This window comes from Astatotilapia calliptera, chromosome 20 (assembly GCF_964374335.1).
Source record: "Astatotilapia calliptera chromosome 20, fAstCal68.1, whole genome shotgun sequence".
Lineage (NCBI taxonomy): Eukaryota > Metazoa > Chordata > Actinopteri > Cichliformes > Cichlidae > Astatotilapia > Astatotilapia calliptera.
Window position 1 is genome coordinate 20,363,531 of NC_137441.1, and position 19,087 is coordinate 20,382,617.

The window sequence follows — 19,087 nt, forward strand, 5'->3', positions numbered from 1 at the left end:
CTCGGCCTCAGATCACATTTATAAGCTGGTCACGTCTTATCAAATATAACCCATCACCATTACATCATTATTCGGTTCATGTTTACTGTTTAAGAAGAGGGTGATATAGACACTGTGATCAACACTGTGGGAGAGTCCTCTTCAGCTGTGGTAGGATAGAGTTGATGCTGCTTTTTTTTCGCTAAACGACTTCTTATATCACAGCATACATTCACTTTAATGATTGTAAAATAACATAAACAACCCAAGTGAAGTGAAGTGAAATTTATTAAGTACCGTGAGATTATCAAATAAATGCGCTAAAAGCTAAGGAACTCACACTTTCAGTCAAACAGCATTCAGGTAATTGCAGGTAATACCTCAATCCAGCAAAATATGTCTGATCAAGACAGGGCCCTCCTCTCTCCTGCTTCTTCTTAGAACAGCTCCTCCTCCAAATATATTCTCCACCACTTTTAGGTAAATTTGTTGTATATGTAATTTTCATTTACCTCATCTAAGATATTATTTCATTAGTGATAAAAATTATCTGTTATCATCTTTATCCAATTTAGTAATTATTTCACAACTTTCAAAAACGTCTTGGCAAATAAATTGCATTCATGTAAAGAGTCAGCAATATAATGATGAGGTTATCAGCATCTGGTCCCTCTCCTTTTCCTTATCGGTGTTCAAAACATTCTGTGGGCCTTGGCTTATCTGGCTGCTTCTTGATCATACAGATGTTTCCTCAAAGACTAACATCTTCCAGTCATCTAGGGACAATTATGTGAAATTCTCTTCATTTTCCAGCATGATGGTGACTGCATCACAAGGCAAAAGTGAAAAGTGGCTTAAAGATAGTCAGTTTAACATTTTAGGCTGCTTATTCTGATCGAGAATCTATGGTCATGACATTTCAGGGTCAAAAATTCATTCACTTCAGGTTAAAAGAGGAAAACCTTTAACCAACAGATGAAAGTATTATACAGAATATGTCCATAGTTGATTACTTTCACTCAGACATGATTTGTTTATGTTATGTTGCTTCCAGGATTACCCCAACTGCATTTCGCTCACCAATAAGTATTGTAAAATACTATTCTAGTATTTAGTTGTAAACAATTTAGCCAACACGTATCACAACAAAACCTGAACACCTTAAATTAAGAATATTTTTCAATATATTTCAGTATATATAGTTAAAATGCAAATGAGGCATTATCACAGAAATGTCAACCAACTTGCATGAATAGAAAAAGTGAATGTCACTACCAAAGAAAAAAAAAAAACTAATCAATGTCTTAAATATATCAAGCATGTATCCTGTAAAGAAATGAATGCTGCAGAGATGTAGGCTTCAGGATTTGTAGCATTGTGTAATATAAGTATGTTAATAGAACAAAAATGTGTCGTCCTTCTACATGCAGCACATGCTTTCTTTGAAAGACATCCTTTTTCAAAAGGTCTGTTGGGGCCCTAGGAAAAAACTCACAGGGAACAACTTCAACTGCTATTTGTTAACATTATGTTATAAATAATTTGACATAAAAATAAAAATATGATATCTATCTATCTATCTATCTATCTATCTATCTATCTATCTATCTATCTATCTATCTATCTATCTATCTATCTATCTATCTATCTATCTATCTATCTATATATATATATATATATATATATATATATATATATATATATATATATATATATAAAATCAAAATGAGTATTTTTAAGATTAAAAAAACATAAAAAAACCCTTCATTTTAAAAACAAACACGAAGAACAATAAAACCAGCCTATAGGAAAAATACAATAAAATACACAATAACACAATAATTAATCATTTACACCAGTACCCCTTAGTGCTTGACTAAATTTCTTTTAGTCTAAATTTCATAACTTAGCATTCATAACTTGACAGTCATTTTGTCAGACACAGCTTTACTGGTGTACTGCAAAATTCCTCTATATTTATTTTTACAACAAAACCCAGGACCAAGTTGACTGATCATGAAGTGTTATTACTGTAATTACTAGCTTTTGCACACAGTAACAAGTAAACTGCCGATGTCCCAGCTCTGACTTTTGGCTGCACACACTCGAATTAGTCACCACTGGCAGCAGACGTGGACCGACCAGGCTGCTTTGTTAGCTAAGCTGCTAGTGGAGGTGACAGGTTCATTTCCCCCACAGCTAAGATAAAAATAGCGTGATTTAGTTATTGAAGCATTCATTTTTGTTCCTTAGTTATTTGTTTTAATTCATCATGAACACTTCTTTCCACTAACTCAGTGGTAGATAGTGGAGTCAGGTGGCTCCCTGTTGGGTGGGTTAAGTGTCTTCTACTGTCATTACAACTTTGCAGGATACCACTGCTGCTCCTCCTGCACCTCCCCTGAAGTAGTATAAATTATATAGGCATTATAAATATGTGGGGCTGTGCTGCATGGATTTCACCACCAGGTAGTGCATATGAGTAGAAATAATTTTAAAGCAGGATTTGTAGAGGAAAAATGTTATATTTAACAATAAGAGAGAAACAAGCAGCAAGACTGGTGTCATAGAGAAGAGACTTGTATTGGTTTGCTCTATTATAATAACAGCAGCATTTATGTTAACACAACTATACGTTTAACATGATCGTACTTCAGAAGTTATGTTAGAAAATATATGAGATGTTTAAATAGTTGCAGAAGCTGAGAATTTCTCTAGATAAGTATTAATGCCAGTTTAACACTGTCATACTAAACGCTTTAATGGTAATGTTAATAGATTAACAAGCTAGATGGCATTTATTACATAATGTCAAATATAAAATAAAATAAAATATATGGCCATTTCATGGTACTGATAACAACTAATTGTCACTGTGATTTTTTTTTTGAATAAGCAAAGGTTTAACCATTAATCTCCAGTTAATTTGTTTTAAAATATTATTTCAGTTGAAATTCTGTGCAATGTGGCAAAAGGCTAGGAAAGTAAATGTGGCAAACACATTAAAAAAACAAGACTGGAAACAAAATGATAAAATTAAAACATTAATTGCATATCAGTGTATTACTCTAAATGCTTTTGGGCTCCGACATTCGAGTTAAGCTTTCTTTAATTTTGAGGCCAGTGATTGGAATGACTATCAATGGCAGTAAAAGATATGGTTGATTGAGAAATAACAGGGTGGTAAATCCATTACAGTGTTACCCCATCAACTGGAGCCTTGAATATCCACTAGCTACCAACTGCCAGAGAGTGATGCATGACAAGTGAATCGCTTCCTGTGTGGACAACCTGTTGGTTAAATTAGAAGGCTATACCTCAATAGAGGGGCATGTTTGTCAGCTTTCATTCATTCTACCTGGTATCTCTCACTTACTCACTTACTAAGGCTCCTTCCCCACCAGGGAGGTGGCATTCAGTGTTCCTGCAGCTAGCCTCAGTAGCTGGGGATCAGACTTCTAGGACCTCCACCGTATGGAGTGATCACATTTATCATTAAGTAAATCAGAGCTAAATAGATCATGTGAAATCACTGGAAAATTAGAACTTGAATATGTAATTTTATAATTAATAAAAGAATCTCCCAGCCTCTGTGGGAGCTTTAAAAACACGATTGATGTTCCTGGAAATCTTTCCTCTGGCTCCATCTTCAACTAATAGAAAAGATTTTTGTGAAGTTTTATTTTATTGTGTGGAAATGATTATGATTATGATTATTACCACTACAACTAGTAATAGCAATGATAAAATCATTAATGAATAAATTATTAATTATTCAAATAGGTACACTGGGGTGTGACCACAGAAAGCTAAAAGCTTTCTTATCATCATTTCTAATTTTGAACAGTTTTAAACTCACAATAAAAGCTACAAGTTGTTGGGAACTGGATGAACTAGTGCTATAAAATGAAACTGAATTAAATAAAAAATGTAATCTTATAAATTTATGACTTTTACATTTTTGTTTTGTTTTTTGACAGGTAGAATTTTAAAATGTGTAGTTTTTTAAAATTGATCTATTTTTCCACATAAATAATTCAAAATAGAATTATAAATAAAATAAATATTGGACTTCCATCATCTTGAACAAAACTATAGAATTAATTTATCTGATTTCCCCAACAGTAAAAGTATATGTCACTGCCTGCTGTAAGACCACTCTCTCTCCCTTGATGAAAAGAAGGCAATGAGACGGTTTAACACATGGAGTAATTCTCATCTCTCAGTATAGGAGTGAGATAGTGGCCTTATGAATGAGGTGATTGGTGAGGGGCCTGCTCCATCACAGCTTCTTTCTGCTCCCCCCAGTCAGTCCATGGTTATGTCCACAAAAAACAGAATTCACAAATATGCCACATTCCCACCACAGGCTGCATATCTGCTGTCAGTTTTTGGTCATGTTTCTACAGGCTGGCTGATAGGGTGATCCACCGGGGAGGCTTTGTGTGTACATAGAAATGCCTTTTAACTTTGATCACCCTATAATGTGACGCCACTGTCCTTTACAGCTGCATTCCATGGACTGGAATGGAGTTTTAGCCTCTGTCTTCATTTTGCATACACATGGCTGTAAGATAAGTGAAGAATTTTACCAGTGGTATTTATTGTCTATGTAGCAAGCAGGCTACAGTGTGTTTGTGTGAGCTGTCTGTCTGTTTTTAGACAGTAATTTCTTGTCAGTGTTGCAAATTAATGGCATGATCACTTCAGATAAATTCTTCATTCATCATAGACTAAGCATTACCGACTCAGACCTACCCTAAAACTATAATGAACAATTGACAGAGGCATGCTAAAACAGCTCTGATATTGCTGGTAATGGTGTAAAAGAAGGCTGACAGAGGAGCCGGTGCTCAGACAGGATTGAGGCTCAGATAGGTGCTATCGCCACAGCTGACTCCAGCTCAGCAGGAGGTCAGAGATGCATTTCTCCTCTTGATGGCAGATGAAGAGTCCCAAGGTTCACATCTTGTTTGTCTTCTGGAATTGAGATATTTAGATATTTAGCTCTGGTCTGAAGATACAGCAGATTGTGAAGTATAGTTATAATCATTCTGCTCTGTGTGCTTGTGTTGTGGATCTGGAGAATAAATGTACACTCTAGTCAACCACACACATTCACACTTACGGCCAGTTGAGAATCACTAATGAGTAACAAGAATGTGTTATGGCTGTAGGAGGAAGACCAGTACCCAGCAGGTCTGCACTCTTGTAGTTTCTATATACACATAGTCGCTACACACAGAAACACAGATATAGCCCTTCCTCTTTCTGCTATACCTGGGTTTTCCGAAGATAGCAGCAGAGAGAGTCTGTGGGCACAGGTCCATACTCAAAGCATTAGTAAGATGGTGTAATTATTCTGTCTGTGAGTCCAAGGATCCAGACCTCATGGTTTTCATTGGCTTTGCTTTCTATTGACTCCATATACATATATTTCATATACATATATTTCATATACATATATTTCATTATTGGTACCTTTGACTCTACATACCTCATATTTATTTGTTCTCCTCTTATATATAAATTAATAATCGGCCTCTTCACGTATCTCATCCTCCCTCTTTGACATCTGTGAGCCACGTAAACCTGAATAAATAGGTAGAGAACCACATCTGTATTATGTATAAAAATTCCAGGCAGGCTCTGTTGATTTTATATGAAGATGGCAAGATGAAAAGAGATCTGAGTGGCTTTGAAAAAGAGTTCATTGATGGGGCAAAGAAGTTAGGAGCTTCTGTCACAACTACCACTTAACTAGCTGCTGTTTCCATATCACTGATTAACAGTGTTGGGTAAGTTACTTTAAATTAGTAACTTAGTTAAAAGTAACTCAGTTACTTCAAGTTACTCGTTACTTTCAGAGTAACTAGTTACTAGGGAAAGTAACTTTGGTTTTACTCAGAATTCTCTTGTTAATGTGTTGCTTCCGTAACTCCCCGTAATCCCCAGCAAGATTGCCAGTCTTCTAGCTTGCTTACGTGCCACAAGTGCACTGTGCCACCTACCAAAGGAAAAAATAATGTGCACATTTCCACGAGAGAAATCCCACACCTGATTCTATCCTAGCCTGCTTTTTACATCCAACACAAAAACTGCAGTCGTGGTGCTTTTGATTGTACTCAGAACTCAGAAATTCTGCCTTCTGAACAGGAAGATGTAGGTAATACCAGACTGCAGATGAGCTGCATACAGGGCTGGACTGGGACAAAAAAATCGTCCCGGGCATTTTGACTGACCGGCCCACCATTATAGGAAAAATCATAAAGCCTTTGAATGAAAATAAACGCTGTTGTGACAGTGATGTACACTGTTCTGATGGTATATATGTATCAATCTATCAATTGTTTGTTGTAAGACTCAGATAATTTTTTTTTTTTAAAAGTGAGACATTTTAAATGAGAATAAGAAAGTATTTCCTTGTGCCCCCCTTTCCCTTTTAATGCTCTGCATGGACCCCTGGCAACACTTTGCTAGATCTGCCCCTGCACAGTTACCAGCTGTCAGCTACATAGAAAAGGATCCTGGTGTTATTTGTCTCTCAGAAACAGTTCATAACTTCCCTTCAACTCATTCATGTGACCTAAAAGGTAAACCTGTTTCTCCATCACAGCTCTGATGATTCAGTAAGGACATCTCCTGGTTTCATCTTCATGTTTCCCTCTCACCACATAACCAAACCGATATCATGACCAGCAGGTTTACAGCTGTGGCTCCAGCCAACATCAGCTGATACTAGAAAGTAATATTAAATAAATTCTAACAACAGCTGATCAAGCTTAAAAGTGCTGCTGTTTTTTACCGCGACATCCGTTGGTTTCCTCTTTCTGGCGCAAAGTGGGCGATAAATAAACGAGAGAGAAAAGCCAATCAGCTGATCATTGATCAGTTTCATGATTGAAGTAGAAACAGGAGAGGGAGGGTGAGAGAATGAGAGAAGAAGAGGCAGCTGTGCAGCGTAAAGACGCAGAAAAACTCCAGCTTTGTGTCTTTTTCCATTCTAGCTGAAGTCCGGGACAAACTGTGTTCCTTTTCACCTCAATACGAAACGCGTAATATTTTCTCTGAATACGAGACGATTCTGTTTTTTACAGGACGGTTGGCAACTCTAATAATTAACCTTATGAACAAAATAAAGTTCAACATCAGTAACATAGCACCCACCCAGCTGTATAGAAACTCCGTCATGCTAGCTAGCACGCAGTACGAAAAAGTCAGCATAACGAAAATAAACTCCAGCTAAACTTGGTTCATATCTGACCCAGATGGACTGCAGGTTATAACTTCTTACCTGAAGTTCAGTTCACCTGACACTCTCGGACCAGTGGCCTCCCTTTTCCTTCATCCACCTGCTGGCTTCCACCACTTGCTAATGTTATTGAATCTGTGGAAGCTCCGCGATAGCCACCACACCAAGTAACGAATAACGAGCCTATCTAAATCCCAGTAAGGAGTAACGCGTTCCCGGTTTTGGCATAATAACTAGTTACCGTGCTCGTTATCACAATAATAACGTAGTTACTGTAACGCGTTACTTAATAACGCGTTAGTCCCAACACTGCTGATTAAAGTCTCATCTTTAAGGTAAGGGACAAACTTTAGAAAATAAGGTCAGAAATTATGGCTGACAGCACACCTTTGATGAGTGGAATACTCATGCAATAGTCTGCAACAAAGAACATCCAGGTAACATTCCTTTTGGTGGAGGAGAATGCCAAAACATGATGTGATCAAACTATCAGCAAGAATAATTAAATTAAATTTAGTGCTCTCAACGTTAATCTCGTTAAAATGACATTAATGCCATACAGCACTAACGCGTTAACAGCTAACCGCGCTAATGTGTTGACGCTGTGCAGCCCCATGCTCGGGGCGATCCGCGCTAACTCGCTAACAGAGATTTGCTGTGTTAATGTGGTTATGACGTTAACGTTATTTTAACGAGATTAATGCTGACAGCACTAATTAAATTTGATTCATGTAGTGCCATTTCCCAATAACAGTTGCTGCAAGGCATTTATAGTAGTTAGCAGAGGTGGGACCAAGTCATTGTTTTGCAAGTCTCAAGTAAGTCTCAAGTCTTTATCCTCAAGTCTCAAGTCAAGTCTCAAGTAATGTCAGGCAAGTCAGAGTCGAGTCTCAAGTCACTGGTGTAAAAGTCCGAGTCAAGTCACAAGTCTGAAACTTTGAATTTCAAGTCTTTTCGAGTCTTTAAAAAAAAAAAATGAAAAAATAATGTTGCAGTTATGCTAAATGTAAATATTAGACCATGTAATTTTTAAATCTGTGTTTTTCTCAACACATGACAAAATAGTGAACTTAGAAAATATACACAAATTGTGAAATTGCACCTCTTTAAAATGCAGCTCAATTAAACCTAGCTCCAAGAATAATTTTCACCGACAGTTCTGAGATACGCTGCATGTTATTCTTGGATGCGGTTGTAGGACCAGCTTTAAAATCGCATGACAAAAATATCATACACATTAAAAAAAACTGTATCACCAACGTAGCCTGGACAACATTTGCTAGTTAGATGAAGTCAGCTATCTCATCGTAGCATATTTATATGCATATTTATAATCATACGGTTCTTGGAGTGAGTGCACACACTCATGAAGTTTAGTAACTTCAGGTCACTGCAACAAGCCCAGGTACAGTTTACCGACGGATGGGTGCAGGACCTTGAAACGCACCGTGTAGAACGAAAGACCATTGTACCTATCATAAGTTTACCAGTCTCACAAATCGTCGTCATAAATACACATTCATTAACCGTTTATTAATATAACCTTTGAGCTCAACGGTAATTAATTAGCAGTGGAAATAATTTCTGGTAGCATCACAGAAATGTAGCAGTGACAATAATATATGCTGTAATCGTACTGGACAATTAGTGATACAAAAAACCTGTTTTATCCTGTGAATAAAAGTATATGTTTTTGTCAATGTACCATAATAACAGAAGCGAAACACAATATTGTGTCAGGACAATTCACTATTTATGCACAATAAACAAAGGAGCATAGCGCGAGAATTTCTGTTCAGCGCCAGACTTGCTTGTAACCTATATCACCAATTATGTTAAGAAAAATGACGCATTAACTACTAAAAAACACTGACCTTCGTGTAAATGCTTGGAGCAGACTAACCTGTGAGCTGGAGGGTTCTGGGACGTTATAATTGGTCTTTGAATGGCTGCAATCCAGGCCATCCGTCGCCTCTTTGTTACTTCGGAAACATGGCTCGAACAATTTCTCTTCAACGACGTAATCCGATAACAACCGATCTCTTTACCCGTCGGCTTCCCGTGGCTGTCATGCGACCGGCTATTGCAGTTAATAATACAACGGCTTCTTGACATTTTTGTGTTTCTTTTTATCGCTGTATAACTGATTTTAATTGAAAGCCTGCGTGCGCTAGTACCGCTTGACCGCTTGCCACGAGTTCCCAGAATCCTTTGCGGTTCTACCCGTGAATGACGTCACATTTTCAATCTCTATATAATATGCATGTTAAATTTTATATTTGGGGTAAAATATCAAGTCTTTTCAAGTAAACCGGTTCAAGTCCAATTCAAGTCCCAAGTCATTGGTGTAAAAGTCCAAGTCAAGTCACAAGTCTTAGAACATTTTTTCAAGTCAAGTCTAAAGTCATAAAATTAATGACTCGAGTCTGACTCGAGTCCAAGTCATGTGACTCGAGTCCACACCTCTGGTAGTTAGCAATCAAATCCGTATATGCAAGCACTTGAGACCAGTGGGAAGATGAAACCTCCATGAGGTTCCGGGAGGGACAGACAACTGTTGTGACCGGCTGGGGGTGAGGGGAACGAAAAGAGAGCAGAGGTAGAGAGGACAAAAGGCACACTATGGGAGACAGCCAAATTTGAATTATTACTAACGCTTGTTTAAACCTCTGAAAGTGTTGTATGAGGAAAGGAAGTGCATAACATAAAAAGCATTGGTCAAAGGCCTGTGGAACTCAGGTCTACCAGCTTCATATGATTCAAACCATCAGAGTTCCTTTAATATCTACTGTATGTTCCGATTTCTGTAGTACAATATTGTGTAATATTGTAATATTCTGTATAATAATATTGTATTGAATGATGCACTGAGGTCTAATAGGTGTGAGAAGGTCATTTGTAACCTTTACTAATGCTATTACTAATGCTGAAGCTCTTCAAATAAGCCATTGTTCTGCAGATGGTCACTCCGGTGTTTTATAATGACTGGTTAGAAACTGGCTTATAACTAGCTAAGACGCTTGGATCAAGTATTAAGTTAGAATTTTAAAGTAGTGGTTTAATTACCACTATCATAAAAACCTGTGGTGTTTAATCCACAGGCAATAATAAAGATAGATTGATCATACTTAAAAATGAATCATTATTTATTGGTAAGACTTCTTTGAACAGTGTTGTAGAAATAGCCTCTAATCAACATACTGATCATTTGGAGGAAGTAAACATAAACATTAATACAGAAAAAAGTCATTACGAGTTAATGGAATACTTGTTTCAACTGAGATCTGATTCTCTGTCAGTCTGGTTAGAGAGCTGACATGAGACCTGGGGTTGTTTCTGTTTTCCTCTATCAGTGATACATATTAAGTTATCTTTACATAGTGTTTTTTTTTTTTTTTTTGTAAATAGAATAACTGGCCAATTAAAGGTCTTCTGAATTAGTGAAATGTCAGTTCCTCTCCAGTTCACAAGGTGTGCATTTGTGAATTATACCTGCAAGTCAAGTGTCTCTGAATTGCAGTGAAGGAGATAAGTGTAGAAGAATTATCTCCTTAAACGTATAGTTTAGAGAAGTACTTCTTGTAGGAATGGAGTCCATCTATCAAGAAGAAATAGTTCTTTGTCAATTTCATATTGATGCATTTTATATTATAGTAGCAACTGCACCGCATAAACCACTCATTACAAATGTGAATGCACATTTGAGAGTTAATGATGCAGCATTGATCATCATGAAGTGATATGTCAGATGAGTCATCACTGACCACATTCTCAGTAAGTGGACAGTTGCGTATGTGTCGTACATCTAGGAGAATTTGAACAGATACAGTATCTTAGACTGTACTCTCCACCACAATCATGAAGACACCAAATGAGGAAATATACTTTAGTAAATCCTTTAATAGATGTAGGTACTCTTCCTCTTTGGTAGAGTTGTAGAAACTTTGATGCTGATGCATAAATGCATGCCGAAGTGTATTGAAGTTGCCCAGTTCTGATACTGCATCTACTGTCTATTTATATAAAAACACATATATACTGAATGAAAATCTAAGGTCAGTGAATGCAAATGATCTGCTAAAATCCAATGATTAATTCATATTTAATGATTGAATGTCTAATGTATGCAAGTGGCAACCACATGGGTAATAAAAGGCTGAAACCTCCTAATTACCCCTTCACCATTTCATTAATTAACCATAGCATTAGTTCAGGCAGCCCACACAGAAATAAATTGATCTTAATCCCAGCAACTGATAGCTTTGCTGATACCCTTCTACATAATTGACTAGCTGCAAGCCACTTTGCAACCTTCATCTTGGGATTGTTTCTTCTAATGACAGTAAAAATAATTAAACCAGGCTTAAGGTAACTTTGTTAATATAGTTCTTTCAGTGCTACATCTCTTGACGATGTTGCTTGATAATGAGATTCCTACTCCAAAATGCATAATTTTGAAGTCTTGGCAAGAACGAATGTTGCTGAAAATTCTTATTCAGTCAGCTTTAAAACAGATACTATGATCACAAGCAAGACTTTTCCTGGTGTTATAATGTGATATGTGCATAATGTATGCTCACTGTCAAGAAATTAATTCTCTGATCGCCAGGGTGTCATGGCAGATAAGTCACACAGAAGCTGAATTTGTATGTAATCGTGTATTCCCACCGTGGTTGTTTTCTTTTCAAATTAATCATTGTTTCAAGGCACAAAAATTTGCCAGACCTTCTGCATGACTGCTGGCAGCAGGCCACTTCCTCTCTTTCCATCTGTTCTATGCAGTGGTCAGATCATCACAAATATGTGAGCTCTCTTCTCTTACCAATTCAGATTCAGAACATTTCCACCAGAGCACAGACAGAGTGGGAAGAAAGGATTTAGTGGGCTGGATGGCCCATGTTCCTGGTGCTCTGCTCACTGGGGAATGTAAAGCAGGAGTCAGCCTAATCTCCAGCGCTTATGAGAGACTGGCTTCTATCTGCCTGTCTGCCACTTCTTTATCTGTGTGTTGCATTACAGCCTGTCAGGCCCTATCTGGCTAACCCTAACTCTGCTACTTCTGGGTTCAGGCCCAGGGACAGTGGGGTAGAATAAACAAGCTCAGAAGTAAGACTGGACAGTACTTGTAATGGTATATTATAATCTGTCATTGCAATGCTATTTAATTAAATCATGTTAATGGTTTTAGTTTTACAGTAAATATTTGCTTGGGAATTGTAATGAACAACAAAGAAACATCACTTATATACAAAGCGCCTGCTGATTTTAATGACATGTAAAATGGTTAAGATAAAACTTTGTCACTTTGTTCATTATCTGTGATTAGAATGCTTAGTTTTCTTTCTTTTTATCTTTTAAATATTGATTTTTATTATCATCCTTGCCATCCCATCCCAACAACAGACTGTTCTCTCTGTTGAGGTCAGGAAAGTGATTCCGCTCCCTGAAGACCAACACAGAGAGACTGAGGAGGAGCTTCTTCCCGCAGGCGATACGGTCTCTCAATCACACCACCACACAGTACTGACCCACACATACAGTTCTTACACACACACTGGACATTCTGGACATTGTTTTCACTTCATCACTTAAATCACTTTAAGCATATTTGCACTGCAGAAGACATAATGTGGATTGCACAACACTGGACATTATATTCTTAATTTCCAGTTAATACTTGTACAGCTGCTGTTATTGTGTATATATTTATTTATATTTCTTCATACATTCTTATATAGTTCTATACTGTGTATTGTGTATTTTGTTGTACAGTTATTTTATTTTCAACTTTAATTTATATATTTTATCTTATTCTTTCCCAGTTAAATTTACCCTTCATTCTAATTTGTGTTGTACAGTTATTTCATTTTTAACCTTAATTTATATTTTATTCCTTCCTAGTTAAATTTACCCTTTTTAATTTTTCATATTTATTTCCTATCTTATTCATAGCCTTTTCCTTTTTTGTTTTCTTTAGGTCACGAGCAGTTGTCTAAGCATTTCACTGCATATCGTACTGTGTATGACTGTGTACGTGACAAATAAAATTTGAATTTGAATTTGAATTTGAATTTGTCTTACCCTTTTTCAAATGTCTCCTATGTTCTTCGTCTTCCCCTGCTCGTTGTCATGTTGGACCCTCAAAATTGCCTATGTCTTCTGTTTCAAGTTCTGTTCCTAGTCTTACCAGTTAGTTGTCTGTTTTGAGTTGCCAGCAATAAAGCTGAGTTCTTTAAGTTTACTTTTGCCTCCATGAGTCCTGCACTTGGGTCCTTCATCCTGCCTGCCTGCACATAGCCATGACAGAATTTTTGTGCTGTTCTGAATCTTTGCTTGTATAGTTTTCCCTTGCTGGATTATTCCATTTTAAATGGTTTCTGTTTTCTTTTGGATGCTATTATTTCCTTGGATATCCCTTTCTTAGCTTTTGTTTATAGCATAATTCTAATGTTTTCTACCTAGCTGGTAGTCCCTCTTCTCTTCATCATGAAGTCCTGGTTATTGCTAAGATTTTTTTTTCCTCCTATGAGAAATTTATATATTAGTGTGACCTGTATTGCATGTGTCTGTCATATTGTATTCCTCTTTTTTTTTTCTTCCAACATTGTGGACTTTGACTTTCCCCTTATCTGACATCCAACAATAGTGTTCACTATGTTGTGTGGACTAAAAAGCCTTCTCAGGTAAATGTGCAGTTTTAAGGTTTTCAATAAACTGGAAGAAGAAGATTTATTTATGTTAAGGAAGTTAAATTTCATTGTACTATTAGAAGGCTTGCTCAACTTCACGCAACTCCAGAGCTGCTTGCCTGCTCTGTGCTGAGTACTGTGGTACCTTGTAATGCTGAACAAATTGCTGTTACTTGCCATTACTCTACTTAATCTCCTGCAGATTGAATCTTTTTTGTCCAAACAATGATGAAGAGTTAAATAGGGTGTGAAACATCTTCCTCTACAGTCCCATAAAAGGCCAATTTACACAGACCATTTACTTGTGGTTCAATCGCATAACACGGAGTCTCCCAGCCAGCTGTCACCCAGGCTGCAGGCAAACATATATCCAATGAAAACATGCTTTTCAGGGCTTGTGTGTGGATATGTGTTGGTGTTTTGCTGCTAATGCAGTTCTGCTCGTGTATTTGTGAGGATTTCTATGCCCACAATTAGCTCTCGTAGTCTCCAGAATGGAGGAATTGATCCACATGGGCTGTCTTTCCCATCTCAAAGGTCAAACAGCACAAACACAGGCCACATGAGATGAGCTAAACAAGCATTGAATGGTGATTATGTGTGCTAGTGCGTATGTTGGAGAACACAGTTATTGATTTATGTCTATGTACAGATGAGCCTGTGAGTACTCAGCAGACAGTGCTCTCATAAAATTTGTTTACTCATAAATAGTGGAGTGAATAAAACTTGCTTTAAAGAAACAACAAAAGTTAAAATGCTGAGAACAGTTAATTACAGTTTTTCTCGATTGCTTAAACACTATAACCAGGCCTCTAAACTAAAATTTCAAAACCGTAACGCTATTGTTCAAAAAGCTCACCCATTTCCCTGAACTATAAACACTATTCCCTGCTTTGACACATGACTCAAATTTGATGAACTGCTACTGCAAAACTCTACACACAAATCCCTACATTTTACAGTGCTTACACCATGTAGTCATTTAGAAAGCACTAGCATGCAATAATGTTAACTTAAGTCAGCATAGCTTGAGCTCAATTAGCACACAATTAACCAGGTGGAAACACTAGGAGTCAAAATTTAGCACACACCAATCAGAACCTGCGATAGATAGATAAAAGGGCCAAAGTCAGCTCATTCAGGTTTGAAACAATGGATCCAAAGAGATGCAAAGGAGAGTGATTGAGGATGATCATCTTTTTCGAGGCATAAATGCCATCAGCCTCTCCACAATTGACCGCATCCTCCGAAAGAATCAATTCCGGATGAAACAGGCATACCGAGTCCCTTTCGAACGAAACTCTGACAGAGTGAAAAACCAACGTGTGGAATATGTTCAGGTATGAGTTTTGATACTGTATAAAGTATTGTGTACCATCACAGCATGGCAGTTTATGCTGCCATTTCAGCACTCTTGAACTGTGGTTCAGGGTACCGATTGACTCTACTGTGTTATGTGTTTTGCAGAGAATCTTTGAGATTGAAGGACGGCCTGTGCGCCATGAAATAATCTTTGTGGATGAGGCAGGTTTTAACCTGACCAAAAGAAGGAAAAGGGGGAGGAACATAATTGGCCATCGGGCTATTGTAAATGTCCCTGGTCAGCGTGGGGGGAATGTCACTATGTGCGCAGCCATCAGCCAACGAGGGGTACTCCACCGCCATGGCGTACTAGGACCCTATAACACTATGCTTCTCCTTGCTTTTCTTGATGGTTTAAGACAACATATGTTCCAGCTGGACTACAGGGAACCAGCACAGCCAGAGCAGCCTCACTACGTTGTTGTGTGGGATAACGTCAGCTTCCATCGCGCTGCTCTGGTTCGTGACTGGTTTACCAATAACCCAAGGTTTTCTAATATCTTTCTGCCTGCATACTCTCCCTTTCTAAACCCGATAGAGGAGTTATTTTCGGCATGGCGGTGGGAAGTGTATGACCGAGAACCTTATGTCCATGTTCACCTCCTTCAGGCCATGGAAGAGGCCTGCCTAGACATATCAGTAGATGCATGCCAGGGGTGGATCAGGCATGCAAGAGGATTTTACCCCCGCTGCCTGGCTGGGGCCAATATAGCCTGTGATGTGGATGAGATTCTCTGGCCTGACCCAGACCAAAGACAAGATGCTGAGGTGGGATAATGTTTCTGGTGTGTGTTGTACTGTATAGTACATGAATGACAATGTGCCACTGTACATACATTGGTTGCGTCTTTTGTGTTTATCATGTGACAAGGGTTTTGAAGGGGAGAACCATAAGCAACCTATTTGTTTTGGAACTATTGTTTTGAATTAATTGTACCAGTGTGCAAAACTCTGTTGTAGTGTGTGTGTTTTTGAGGGCTTGTGTTTGATGTCTGTGGGCAAAGTTTGGTTTTTCAGCAAGAGTGAATAGTTTTGGGTGTAGAGCTTCATTTTGACCTGGAAATAGGATGTTTGGGAAATTGAGTGAGATGTTATGGATTTGTGTTTACTGTTGTGAGGATATGAGGCGTAGTTTCAGGAAATGTGTTTTAGCAATCGAGAAAAACTGTAATACTATGGAAGATGACAATGAAATAAACCCTTTTTTTCTAGCTGCTTACATTCCCAGGTAAAAAAATAATATAAGAATTACATTTAGAAATTCTAATAATAGGATGTTTTTTTAATTATGCATTTTGAGACAAACGTGGGAATGTTGAGAATTAAGTGAAATTTTCAAATTATTTCCTCCTGTACAGGAATTAAACCCAATAATCGAGTGATGGTAATGCATCATACAAAGCAAAAGTAACAGATGAATCAAGTGCCTGGGGGCATTGCTAAGATGGCTTCTGAGTGGCATGGCATGATTCTTTAAGAGAATACGCAAAACAGCTCCACAACTTCAGGATCAAACAGTTTGCGTCTTATTATAAAACATACCTTCTAGGACACATCCTTGCATCTGTCCATTAACAGCTACTGCAGTTTGCACAAATGCGAACACCCCTTTCAAGGTTTTGTGGATTTTAGTTCTCAGGTTTATCAAATTTCTAAATCTATTTAAAGACTAAATATTTATTACCATTCTGAGTGTATGTGCTAAAAGAGAATTTCTGTATCATGTACTAATGGAAGTTTAATCTTTAGCTCTTATACAGTCAGTGTGGGCAGAATCTAAAGGTCACTAATGAATATTTCTTTGATGTTGATGTTGTGGTTAACAGGACAGCAACTTACAGGATAGTGAATATGAAAACTTTAGTTGTCTATAGAACGAGTCAGTCACTTTGTAGTAATGTTTGGAATCTCAATTCTAAATCATCCACTATAAACTGGGCTACAAATCTGTAGCACATGAAAAAATTGTACATACGGTAAAAATATATATACAAGTTTTAAGAACAACATATGCTTCATTCAGATGTCTTTTTCTGGCAGTGATACATTTCCATATTTCATATTTCAGAAAGAAAATACTATATCACATATTGCATCTGTTACAACAACATCATAGTAAAAGAGTCCAGCCTACCAGCAATTCCTTCCTTCCACCAATTAAAAACACTGAGTCCACCATAAAATAAAAAACACAGCAGTTAAAGTCCTATATCACACAAGAATGGGACAACATCCCTCTCCAAAAAGTCCAGCAGCTGCTCTCCTTAGTTCCCAGTTGTTTATGAATGGGTGCTAAAAGAGATAACTAAAAAGGGCTCGTCCTAACTTTTACCAGTTTAAAATTTGGATCTGTTTTATACTTTATTGTGAATTCTATTTTTATCTACAATTGGCAAAAAATGGGATGCCAGTTGTATAGAATTGGGTTTGTATTAATGTAATAAATTCATATACCAAAAATCAGTCACAGATTTGTTGTGGCCTAAGACTTGCATAGGTGGGACAATTTACCCAAGTGGGACTGAGATACGATGCCCATTTTCTGTATCCGTCTGCTACCCCTCTAAGCTCCAGTGTGCTTACATAAACATGACAGTAGGGATATTGTACTGTAATACTGTAGAAAGAGATCATAATAAAAGTGTCAAGAATGTGTTTTGCTATCTTTTACAGCTTACACTGATGTACTTAACAACATGTAACCACTGAGGGTGTGAACCAATAGTGATGACTTGCCACCTATAGGAAACAGGAAAGTCCTGTTTGATGGACCTTACATAAAAGTTAAGTGGTACACACTTCAATGTTTAGTTTCTTCCAGCAACAGCAAGACTTGGTAGCTGACTACAGTAGTTATATAAACCATAAACACTCTGTACGTTGTACATTTCCTAAAGACAACCGCTGTGAACATAGATATATTATACTGACATTCACACTCTGACAGATGCATCAGAGAGCAACTTGGGGTTAGTATCCTGCTGAAGGATATTTAGCATGCAGACTGGGGGAGCCAGGGATCAAACCAACAATCTTCCGATCAGCAGCTCTACCTCCTAAGCTACCGCCGTATAGACATGCACAACTAAACAAGCACAATATACTCTCAGACACATAACACAGTGTCATTATTTACTTAATAAACACTACTGTGAATCAAACCACTCACTTCAGAACCTGTGTGTGAAAAACTAATTACACCTCTTGATTCAACAGCCTGTCGAACCACCCACAGCAGCACTAACTTCAAGTAATCATTTTCTGTATGACTTTGACAACCTCGGACATCTTTGTATAGATATTTTGGCGCACTATTCTTTACAATATTGCTTCAGTTCATTGAGGTTTTCAGGTATTTGTTTATGCACAGCTCTCCAAAGGTCCCACCAAAGCAGATTAGTCAGGTTTTCTGGACTTTGGGCGATTGCAACACTTTTAATCTTTTCTTTTTCAGCCATTCACTTAAAGATTTGGTGTGCTTGTGATCATTGTCCTGTTGCATAATGCAATTTCAGCCAAGATTTACTGCTTTCCTTATGGAAGCAGTAAAGGATTAGTTTGTGTTTTTATACCTGTGGCAACTCCATCTGGGCTCAGACACTAGACTTCTGTTTTCATTGCAGCAGCACTCCTTTTCCTGGCATAGCCATTTTGGCTCTTCTTGCTGGTGATGGCTAGATAGGAGCCCAATGCTTCATCGGTTTTCAGGGCTAGCTGAATTAGTAGGTGGGTTGATCATTTCTCCATAGCAGAACTTCTTTGACCACTGTCATGCTGTCTAAATCAACCAGCAACTGTTTCTGAC

General features: G+C 37.6%; 2 long non-coding RNA genes across 2 annotated transcripts; one reads left to right on the forward strand and one right to left on the reverse strand.

Annotated features, from left to right (window-relative positions):
• Positions 1–4,554: 4,554 nt before the first annotated feature.
• LOC113013720 (uncharacterized) lies at positions 4,555–13,457 on the reverse strand. Its single transcript, XR_003270855.2, has 3 exons — positions 13,313–13,457; positions 5,477–5,571; positions 4,555–4,959 (listed from the first exon to the last, which is right to left on the reverse strand). It is a non-coding gene; the product is annotated as an uncharacterized LOC113013720 (long non-coding RNA).
• Positions 13,458–14,702: 1,245 nt separating this feature from the next.
• Positions 14,703–17,565, forward strand: LOC145422693 (uncharacterized). The gene is made up of 2 exons (XR_013903984.1): positions 14,703–15,260; positions 15,388–17,565. It is a non-coding gene; the product is annotated as an uncharacterized LOC145422693 (long non-coding RNA).
• Positions 17,566–19,087: the final 1,522 nt, after the last annotated feature.